Source organism: Colobus angolensis, unplaced genomic scaffold (genome assembly GCF_000951035.1).
Source record: "Colobus angolensis palliatus isolate OR3802 unplaced genomic scaffold, Cang.pa_1.0 Scaffold764, whole genome shotgun sequence".
Classification (NCBI taxonomy): Eukaryota; Metazoa; Chordata; class Mammalia; order Primates; family Cercopithecidae; genus Colobus; species Colobus angolensis.
In genome coordinates, this window is record NW_012121421.1 from 59,554 (window position 1) to 70,759 (window position 11,206).

At 39.3% G+C, this 11,206-nt stretch overlaps 1 pseudogene; it reads right to left on the reverse strand.

Annotated features, from left to right (window-relative positions):
• LOC105501956 overlaps window positions 1-10,843 on the reverse strand; it is a 24,582-nt pseudogene extending 13,739 nt beyond the window's left edge.
• Window positions 10,844-11,206: the final 363 nt, after the last annotated feature.

Below are 11,206 nucleotides of genomic sequence, written 5' to 3' on the forward strand. Positions count from 1 at the left end.
CGATTTTCCAGGTGTTGTGTGTCTCAGTTCCCCTGGTTATGAAAAGGGATTCCCTTCCCCCTTGCGCTTCCCAGGTGAGGTGATGCCTCGCCCTGCTTCATCTCTCGCTGGTCGGGCTGCAACAGCTGACCAGCACCAATTGTCCAGCACTCACTAGTGAGATGACCCCAGTACCTCAGTTGAAACTGCAGAAATCACTGGTCTTCTGTGTCCTTCGCGCTGGGAGTTGGAGACTGGAGCTGTTCCTATTCGGCCATCTTGCTCCGCCTGGAGTGTATTTTAAAGCACTGGGAATCCTTTGACCCCGAGACTTTGAAAAAAAAAAAAAAAACACCTCATATTCTATTGCACAAGGGTATGACATTCTTACCATCTTGGGGACAGACAAACCTGGCCTGCTGGGGGAGCCTTGAGCTTAATAGTATTCAACAGTTCAATCTTTTCTGCAGATGGAAGGGCAAATCGATTGAGTTCCCCTATGTGCAGACTTTCTTTGCACAGCGAGAAAATCCAGACCTCTACAAGTTCTGTATTATCAACTCAGTTCTTTTAGCAGCCATGACAGGCAAGCCCACAGAGCTAAAGCAAATTCCAGGGGAGCAATCTGAGACAGTTATTGAATGTCCCAAGCCTTCCAGTCTCCCTCCAATCTTACCATCAGCCATCAACTCCTCCAGCTCCACCATTTCCTGTATTACCAACTCTTCCCACGTCATCTTACCTCTGCAGGAAATCCCTGATTGCAATGGTGCCATGAGGGTTCAAGTTCCTGTCTCATTACAGAACCTCAGGAAGATAGAAGGAGACTTAGGCTGATTTTCTGACAACCCTAATAGGTATACAGAAGCTTTCCTCAATTTAACTCGGGTCTATGGTGTTTGTCCTTTTTCCACAGTTTAAAATGACTCTTTTGTAATGGTCTTCCAACCTAGAAAAAGACAATTTTCCAAACCTTGAAGTGCTTGGCTTGGAGTTGAGCTGGTAGGAAGGGAACCCAGAAGCCTGATATCCCAGCAAAAGGGTCAAAATTTCTTACCAGTCAGGCTTTTGGCTTCTCTCTCCCTGTGCAAAACAGTAAAAGGGATAATAAGAATCATTGTTTATTCTCTGTAAAATTTTAATTAATGAAAAAGGATTTATGAGGTTGGTCATGATCTGCAGCCAATCTGGTGTGCTTTGTGTGTCTTTCTGTATGGTTCTGTCAAAAGAAGGGGTATCTTATGTTAAGATACAAGTCCAAAACTCCATAAGCCTGCTGTTCAAGCCAGCACAACAAAATGGTCAGTAACGAACTTAGCTACAGGTCTCTTTCTTGTTTCATGTCCTTAGGAACATGACCTGTAACCATGTGGCAATATCTTGCTTTAGCCTTTGCCATTTTATAGTGGTGACTTTCTTCTTGTGCTAAGTCAGTTTCTGGGTAAGGACCACAACACCAGATAAGGCAGTTTGTCAATCTGGGTGGTGCCATTTGATCCATCAAGGGCAGGGTTTACAAAATATCTTAAGCACTGATCTTGAGACCAGTTGAGGGAGCATCAGAATCTTGTAGCTGCCAGCTGCATGATTCCCAAGCCATCGTTTTTAAACTTATGGCTAGTTTTTTTATCTGGTTTCCAGGCAAGAGGGAAGCATATCTTAATATGGGGTTATTATCATCTTCGTTTTAGACTATAAACTGTAAACAAGGATCCTCCCAAAGTTGGTTCAGCCTATGCCCAGAAATAGGCAAGGATAGCTTGGAGTCTGAAAACAAAATGGAGTTGGTTGGGTTGGATATCCTTCACTATCTCAGTCACAATTTTGCAATGACGGTTTCAAAAGCTGCCTCTAACCTCCTTTGAAACTATCTTGTACACTCATGGTTAAGTCATAGCCTAATTAAGGCTTGTTGGTTTCCACTGTAAGGTTTTTTTTTGTAAAGTTCAAAAGATGAAAATCTTAACTGTTTGGCATAGCTAAAGTAGAGTAACAAGAGATTTAACAGGATTTTCTTAAAGAGTGTTCAGCTTAATTAAAAGTGGATATTCAACTTATAGGCATATTTAAAATGTCTTTGTGTTTTTCTCTTCTTGGATCTTGTTTTTCTGGAAAAAGTTTTTTCTTTTTTCTTTCTTCTCAGTCAACTGAATTGTTTTTCTCTGTTTTCTGTTCTGTCTCTATTAATGCATGCATGAGAGGCTCTAAGATAACTTCTGGTAACATGGGACTCCATGACAAGACAGAGGAGATGTCACAGACTCTATGTTTTGGGAAAAACAAAAACAAACAAACAAAAAACTCTGTTTTCCTTACGAAACCCCAGGAAATTGAAAGCAAATAGTTCCCTCTCAAAATCAAAGGCTCTGTTCTGTTTTCCATTGTGTTATCTGATCGTTTTGAGTTTGGGGGTATCAAATTACTTCACATTAGCAGAGAGCTTTGGTGTGTAATAATTAGGTAGGAAATACACTTTAAGAAATGGCTTTCCCTCCTATTGGGGATCTAAAATCCAGTATAAAATGGTACCTTTAATTTTGGGAATCTGTCTTTGCCTTCAGCTGTGCTTGCTTATTAGGCCCTAAAAATGCATAGTGTCCTGGCCCTGTTTCTGCAAAAGCTCCGCCCTAAAGCCAGTAATCCAATTCAGAAAGTGGCAAATAAAAAATCTTACAAGTGCTGAATCTTCTGTCTGTTTGTGTTATTTGTAATGTCTATACAAAGAGCTGAAATTAACTGGGTTAGAGAAAAATTAGCACTTAAATCCATTTCTTTTATTATTATACTTAAGTTCTGGGACACATGTGCAGAATGTGCAGGTGTGTTACATAGATATAAACATACCATGGTGACTTGGCGCACATATCAACCCATCATTTCCATTAGGTATTTCTCCTAATGCTATTCATGCCCTAGCCCCCAACCCTCTAACATGCCCCAGTGTGTAGTATTCCCTTCCCTGTGTCCATGTTTTCTCATTGTTCAACTCCCACTTATGAGTGAGAACATTCAATGTTCAATTTTTTTTTTCTTGTGTTTGCTGAGAATGATTGTTTCCAGCTACATCCATGTCCCTGCAAAGGACACGAACTGATCATTTCTTATGGCTGCATAGTATTCCATGGTATACATGAGCACAATTTTCTTTATCCAGTCTATCATTGATGAACATCTGGGTCATTTACAAGTCTTTGCTATTGTGAACAGTGCTGCAAAAAACATATGTGTGCGTGTGCCATTATAGTAGAATGATTTATAATCCTTTGGGTACATACCTGGTAATGGAATTGCTGGGTCAAATGGTATTTCTACTTCTAGAACCATGAGGAATTGCCACACTGTGTCACTGTCTTCCACAATGGTTGAACTAATTCACACTCCCACTAACAGTGTAAAAGCATTCTTATTTCTCTACATCCTCTCCAGCACCTGCTGTTTCCTGACTTTTTAATGATCACCATTCTAACTGGCATGAGATGGTATCTCATCGTGGTGCTGATTTGCATTTCTCTAATGACCAGTGATCATGAGCTATGTTTGTTGACCACATAAATGTCTTCTTTTGAGAAGTGTCTGTTCATATCCTTTGCCTATTTCCTGATGGGTTTTTTTTTTTTCTTGTAAATTTGTTTAAGTTCCTTGTAGATTCTGGATATTAGCCCTTTGTCAGATGGATAGATTGCAAAAATTTTCTCTCACTCTGTAGGTTGCCTGCTCACTCTGATGATAGTTTATTTTGGTGTGCAGAATCTCTTTAGTTTAATTAGATCCTATTTGTCAATTTTGGCCTCTGTTGCCATTGCTTTTGGTGTTTTAGTGATAAAGTCTTTGTCCATGCCTATGTCCTGAATGATATTGCCTAGGTTTTTTCTAAAATTTTTATGGTTTTAGGTCTTACATTTAAGTCTTTAATTCATCCTGAGTTGATTTTTGTATGAGATGTAAGGAAGGGGTCCAGTTTCAGTTTTCTGCATATGGCTAGCCAGTTTTCCCAACACCACTTAGAAAATAGGGAATCTTTTCTCCATTGCTTGTTTTTGTCAGGTACATCAAAGATCAGATGGCTGTAGATGTGTAGCATTATTTCTGAGGCCTCTGTTCTGTTCCATTGGTCTATATATTTGTTTTCATACCAGTACCATGCTTTTTTGGTTACTGTAGCCTTGTAGTATAGTTTGAAGTCAGGTAATGTGATGTCTCCAGCTTTGTTCTTTTTGCTCAGGACTGTCTTGACTATACAGGCTCTTTTGTGGGTCCATATGAAATTTAAAATAGTTCTTTCTAATTCTGTGAAGAAAGTAAATTGTAGCTTGATGGGGATATCATTGAATTTATAACTTAATTTTGATAGTATGACCATTTTCACAATATTGATTCTTTCTATCCATAGGCATGGAATAATTTTCCATTTGTTTGTGTCCTTTCTTATTTCCTTGAGCAGTGATCGAGGACCTTCACATCCCTTGTAAGTTGTATTTCTAGTTATTTTATTCTCTTGTTAACAATTGGGAATGGGAGTTCACTCATTATTTGACTCTCTCTTTGTCTATTATTGGTGTATAGGCATGCTTGGGATTTATGCACATTGATTTTTTATCCTGAGACTTTGCAGCAACATTACTTATCAGCTTAAGTAGATTTTGGGCTGAGACTATGGGGTTTTCAGATAATCATGTCATCTGCAAACAGAGACCATTTGACTTATTCTCTTCCTATTTGAATACCTTTTACTTTTTTCTCTTGCCTGATTGCCCTGACCAGAACTTCCAATAGTATGTGGAATAGGACTGGTGAGAGAAGGCATCCTTATCATGTGTCGGTTTTCAAAGGGAATGCTTCCACCTTTTGCCCATTCAGTATGATATTGGCTGTACATTTCATCAATACCTGGTTTATTGAGTGTTTTCTAGCACGAAGGGGTGCTGAATTTTCTCAAAGGCCTTTTCTGCACCTATTGAGATAATTATGTGGTTTTTGTCATTGGTTCTGTTTATGTGATGGATTGCATTTATTTATTTGTGTGTGTTGATGCAGCCTTGGATTCCAGTAATGAAGCCAACTTGATCGTTGTAAACATATTTTTTTGATGTACTGCTGGATTTGGTTTGCAGTATTTTACTGAGGATTTTCACATATATATTCATCAGGGTTATTGGCCTAAATATTCTTTTTTTGTTATGTCTCTGCCAGGTTTTGGTATCAGGATGATACTGGCCTCATAAAATTAGCTAGGGAGGAGTCCCTCTTTTTGTATTGTTTGGTATAGTTTCAGAAGGAATGATACCAGCTCCTCTTTATACCTCTGATAGAATTTGACTGTGAATACATCTGGTCCTGGGATTTTTTTTGGTTGGCAGGCTATTAATTACTGCCTCAATTTCAGAAGTTGTTATTAGTCTATTCGAGGATTCAACTTCTTCCTGATTTAGTCTTGGGAGGGTTTATGTGTCCAGGAATTTATCCATTTCTTCTAGGTTTTCTAGTTTATTTGCATAGAGGTGTTTATAGTGTTTTCTGATGGTAGTTTGTATTTCTGTGGGATCAATGGTCATATCCCCTTTATCATTTTTTATTTTGTCTATTTGATTCTTCTCTATTTTTTTCTTTATTAGTCTGGCTAGTGGACTATTTGTTTTGTAAATCTTTTCAAAACACCAGCTCCTGGATTCATTGATTTTTTGAAAGGTTTTTCATATCTGTATCTCCTTCAGTTCTGCTCTGATCTTAGTTATTTCTTGTCTTCTGTTAGCTTTTGAATTTGTTTGCTCTTGCTTCTCTAGTTTTTTCAATTTTAACAATTTTTCCTTCATTTCAACCTTGGTGAATCTGATGATTATTTGTCTTGGGACTGCCTTTCTCAGGGAGTATTTTTGTGGTGTTCTCTGTATTTCCTGAAGTCGAATGATGGTTTGTCTTGCTAGATTGATGAAATTTTCCTGGGTAATATCCTGAAGAGTGTTTTCCAATGTGGTTCCATTCTCCCCAACACTTTCAGGTACACCAGTCAAACATAGGTTTGGTCTTTTCACATAGTTCCACATTTCTTGGAGACTTTGTTCATTTCTTTTAATTATTTTTTCTTTAATCTCATCTTCATGCTTTATTTCACTAAGTGGACCTTCAATCTCTGATATCCTTTCTTCTGCTTGATTGATTCAGCTATTGATACTTGCATATGCTTCACGAAGTTCTAGGGCTGTGTTTTTCAGCTCCATCAAGTCATTTATGTTCTTCTCTACACTGGTTGTTCTAGTTAGAAATTCCTTTAACCCTTTTTCAAGGTTCTTAGCTTCTTAGCATTGGGGAAGAACATGCTCCTTTAGCTTGGAGGAGTTTGTTATTACCCACCTTCTGAAGCCTACTTCTGTCAATTCATCAAAATCATTCTTTGTCCAGTTTTGTTCCATTGTTGGTGAGAAGTTGTGATCCTTTGGAGGAAAAGAGTTCTGGTTTTTAGAATTTTCAGCCTTTTTGTGCTGGTTTTTCCTCATCTTTGTGGATTTATCTACCTTTGGTTTTTGCTGTTGGTGGCCTTCAGATGAGATTTCTGTGTGGAAGTACTTTCTGTTGATGTTGTTGCTATTCCTTTCTATTTTTTTACTATTCCTTCTAACAGTCAGGTCCCTCTGCTGCAGATCTGCTGGAATTTGCTGCTGGTTCACTCCAGACCCTGTTTGCCTGGGTATCACCAGCAGAGGCTTCAGAACATCAAAGGTTTTTGCTGTCTGTTCCTTCCTCTGGAAGCTTCATCCCAGAGGGGAATCCATCAGATGCCAGCCGTAGCTCTCCTGTATGTGGTGTCTGTCAACCCCTGCTGGGAGGTGTTTCCAAGTCAGTAGGCAGAGGAGTCAGGGACCCACTTGAGTAGGCAGTCTCTCCCTTAGCAGAGCTTGAACGCTCTGCTTGGAGATCCACTGCTCTCTACAGAGCCAGCAGGTGGTAACGTTTAAGTCTCCTGAGGCTGCACCCACAGCAGCCTTTTCCCACAGGTGCTCTGTCCCAGGGAGATGGGAGTTTTATCTATAAGCCCCTGATTGGGGCTGCTACCTTTTGTTCAGAGATGCCCTACCCAGAGAGGAAGAATCTAGAGAAGCAGTCTGGCTACAGTGGCTTTATGGAGTTGTGATGGGCTCTGCCCAGTTTGAACTTCCCAGTTCTTTTGTTCACACTGTGAGAGGAAAACTTGCCTACTCAAGCCTCAGTAATGGCAAACACCCCTTTCTCCACCAAGCTCCAGTGTCCCAGATCGACTCAGACTGCTGTGCTGGCAGGGAGAATTTCAAGCCTGTGGGTCTAGCTTGTCCAGCTCTGTGGGATTAGGATCCACTGAGCAAGACCACTTGGCTCCCTGGTGTCAGCCTCCTTTCAGGGGAGTGAATGGTTTTGTCTCACTGGCATACCAGGCACCACTGTGGTATGAAAATAACTCCTGCAGCTAGCTCGGTGTCTGCCCAAATAGCTTTTGTGCTTGAAACCCAGGGTCTTGGTGGTGTAGGCACCAGAGGGAATCTCCTGGTGTGTGGATTGCAAAGACTGTAGGAAGCATAGTACTTGGGCTAGAATGCAACATCTCTCACAACGCAATCCCTCAAGGCTTCCTTTGGGTAGGGGAGGGAGTTCCTTGACTCTTTGCACTTCCCGGGTAAGATGATGACCCACTCTGCTTTGTCTTGCCCTCCATGGGCTGCACCCACTGTCTAATGAGTCCCAATGAGATGAACTGGGTACCTCAGTTAGAAATGCAGAAATCACCTGCCTTCTGCATTGATCTCACTGGGAGATGCAGATCGGAGCTGTTACTATTCCACTACCTTGTCAGCCACCCAAAATAGGTCAAATGTGTTTTAGTTCATGCGACTTTAATCTTCAAGTTGGTACATAATTAATATTGCTTACTAACCAGGTTTTTCACCAGAAGTAAAAGTTGCTAAGAGTTAACAATGTAACATGTATTTAATATCATTAAACAGTTTTACATGCAAGGCATATAAAAACAGTAAAATGTGTTTTTTTTTTAGTAAAAGATTATAAGAAAGTATGTAAATATAAATTTTTCACAGGGATAAGAGATTATCTTAAATTTAATAAGATAAAACTAAAAGTTTAAGTAAGTTGTGAAAAGATAGTAAAAAATTAATCTTCCAAAAACTGTGTAGACATTAAATTCAAAAGGGTATTACATGGTCTTTTCATACATTAAGCATTGAAACACAAACTCAATGAGGTTGTCTTAAAACACTAATCTTCCCTTTAGTAAATGAGGTTATAAAAGGTTTGTAAAGATTTCACCTCATGGTCAAATTGATTAACATTAGATGGAATCATTTAGAAGTTTGCATGTAAACAAATTGGGGTTAACATTAATAATAATAATAATAAAAAAGAGCATTAGTCTTTGCTACCAAGGACACCAGGGATTTTGACTTCCTCTGGGTTCCTTTCTCCCTATATAAGCTAAGTCACCAAGTATCTCTAATTCTTGATTTGCTCAGTAGTAAAATGAGCATAATCATCTCTGCTCTGCTTTCCTCATAAGATGGCTCTGAGGCTCATATATTTTTATATATAGGGAAGCACTGTTTAACAATATAAGACTGCTATCATTGTACATTTACTTGATTGTTTGGCATCTCTCTAATTCTTGCATGCCTCTGTGTCAGCTACTCATTTCCCTGCCTTGATCATTTCAACTTTTGAATTCAGAAATTATTTTCTAATCTCTGAGGGAGGGGGATGACACGTGTTGATCATGGAGACTGCTCTGCCATGAACTGAAGAATGAGATTAACAATTTCTTTTTTTTTTTTTAACCTGAGATCCAAAAAGAAGAGAATAAGATAAAGACAACTGACACTGACAGACAACTGTTTTGAATAATTCTTTTCTCCCACCTCAGGAAACCAGCATTGCAGATAACCACTAACCCCTTATAATTCTAAGTGGGGTCCCTGGAACAGCAGCATCCACATTACCTGGAAGCTCATTAAAAATGCACAACCTCTGGCCCCACTACAAGACTTGCTGAGTTAGAATCTGCATTTTGACAACATCCTTGAGAAACCTTGCCTTATCCCACAAGTTCAAATGGGGCACCCATGGTTTATAAAGGATGCTTGTTTTAAATGGAATAAATGGGAAGCTAATTAGCCTTGTAAATAACAACTTGCCAATAGTTTTTTCAAACTCGGCCACAGATTAAAATCACCCAGGTAGCTTTAAATAATGCTGATGCCTGAGTCCAACCTCCAAAGATCTACATATGCTGGTCTTTTAGGAGTTTGGCTATTGGGAATTTTTAAAAGCTCCTTAAGTAATTCTAATATGCATCAAAGTTTGACAACCATTGCAACACAAGTGAAATACTGTGTAAAAGTAGCACGTATGAGCATAAAAGATGCTTGCTTTAATTAGAATACTTAGATTGTGCTTTTTAGAATAAAGAGGAATTAAGAACAATTAAGAGTAGACAATGCATGGAGAAAATTCTGGATTCCAAAAAAAAAGGTGCCAGACAGGGGACTTGTTAAATGCAAAATAATAACATATTCAGGGCAGAATGGGGCCTGTCCTTAACTTACCTTAACTTACCTTAACGTACCACTTTTTTTCATTTTAATAACCATAATTCTACACCTCGAGTTAAGCAGGTACATGGAGGCTCCTCTTCTCTGATGCCTAATGAACCTTCTACAACCAGGCCCCAATAGCCATGCTGAATCAAATAAGCCTCAGTGAGAGTTCAATTAGCAGCATGCTACATGTACTTTCATTCACTTCTTGCTTGCCTTATTTTAGTTTCTTTTCCCCATGATATCGCTACTAAAAGTGTCTTATTTATTGGAGGACAGGGCCTGGATCTTGCTCATGTCCTTGTACTGCTCCTTCTCTATATATCCTGAATCCTTGGCACATGCCTTGTACAAGGCAGATGCTCGTGTTTTTCAAAATGCATTCAATTGAAATAATAAAGAAATACAAAGCACCATTCTGTATTTTGTCAGAATTCAGTGTTGACTTAGTTTTTACAGACTATTTGAGAGGAATGCAGGCTAGCAATGTCTGTTCTTTGCCACCCTGCAGAACAGCCTAATGGTTCTGTCCCCTTTCTATGTGGCTTGCTAATCTCAGTTGCACCTTGGAAGCTAGCAGGATCTGCCCTGGCTTATTACAAGGCAACGAACTACAAAAAAAAAAAAAAAAAAAAATCCTACAAATGAGGTGAAAAAAAAAAAAAAACTGGAAGCCAAAACTAACTAAACACTGAAATAATGAAAGTTCCCAGGCAAAAAGTCCTTGGATTTACCAAATTTAGTCAGGTCTGCCAATCACTCTGTCCATGATCATGCCTCATAAAGAGCCTTAAAGATTTCCAAAGTGGAAAGAAGCATTGATTTCCCCAACCTGAAGATGCCTCAGGGATCACAGGGTGAAAGAATTGAGACCCAAAATACAGAAGGGATTTGATAAAAGTCACATAAGCAGTTAAAAGGTTTAGATCTAAAGTTTTGTCCACTACTGCTCCGTAAGTATTCACTAATTATTGCCTTTTATGAAGACTTGTTAATAAAGTCACATAGAATAATAAAACCCACATTTGTCCTTCAATCACTCTGTGATTTCATTGTGATGAGTGTTGGGGGGACTCACAGGCAGTCCAGTGTTTAAAATCGACTAATTGAATGAAAATTAGTTTATCTGTTGGCTTGTAACAACATAAAATATTGCACTTTCATGAATTTTACTGGTACCTGCCTTATTATGCCAACATACTTGGGAGGTTTTAACCTCCTATTGGGGCCACTAAAAGACTGCTTACAACAACAGCTCTACTAGGGGCTTCATGAGTCATGGAGGTAGTGCCCATGTCCTGTTGCCCCAGCCCCAAATTTTGGGGGCACTGATTACAGTGCCTCACCAGGTTAAGAGTTTCCCCAAAGTTGGAAGTGTGGCTTTATATTTTTCTTTTATCTCAGTGATTGGACTCTTTGTGTACTGAGTACTCCAGTTGTGCTGGTGAATGGAAGTCAGAAAGTCTTTCCTTGGTCTTGAGGGCTGGGTGCATAGGAGGCAAGAGGGAACCAGGTGCAACCACAATTCTTTCTTTTTTTTGTGGGGTGGCTTTTGCTTTTTGTCCTTCAACACTGTATTAGTCCGTTTTCACACTGCTGATAAAGATGTAACCAGGAATGGGAAGAAAAAGAGGTTTAACTGGACTCATGTTTCCACA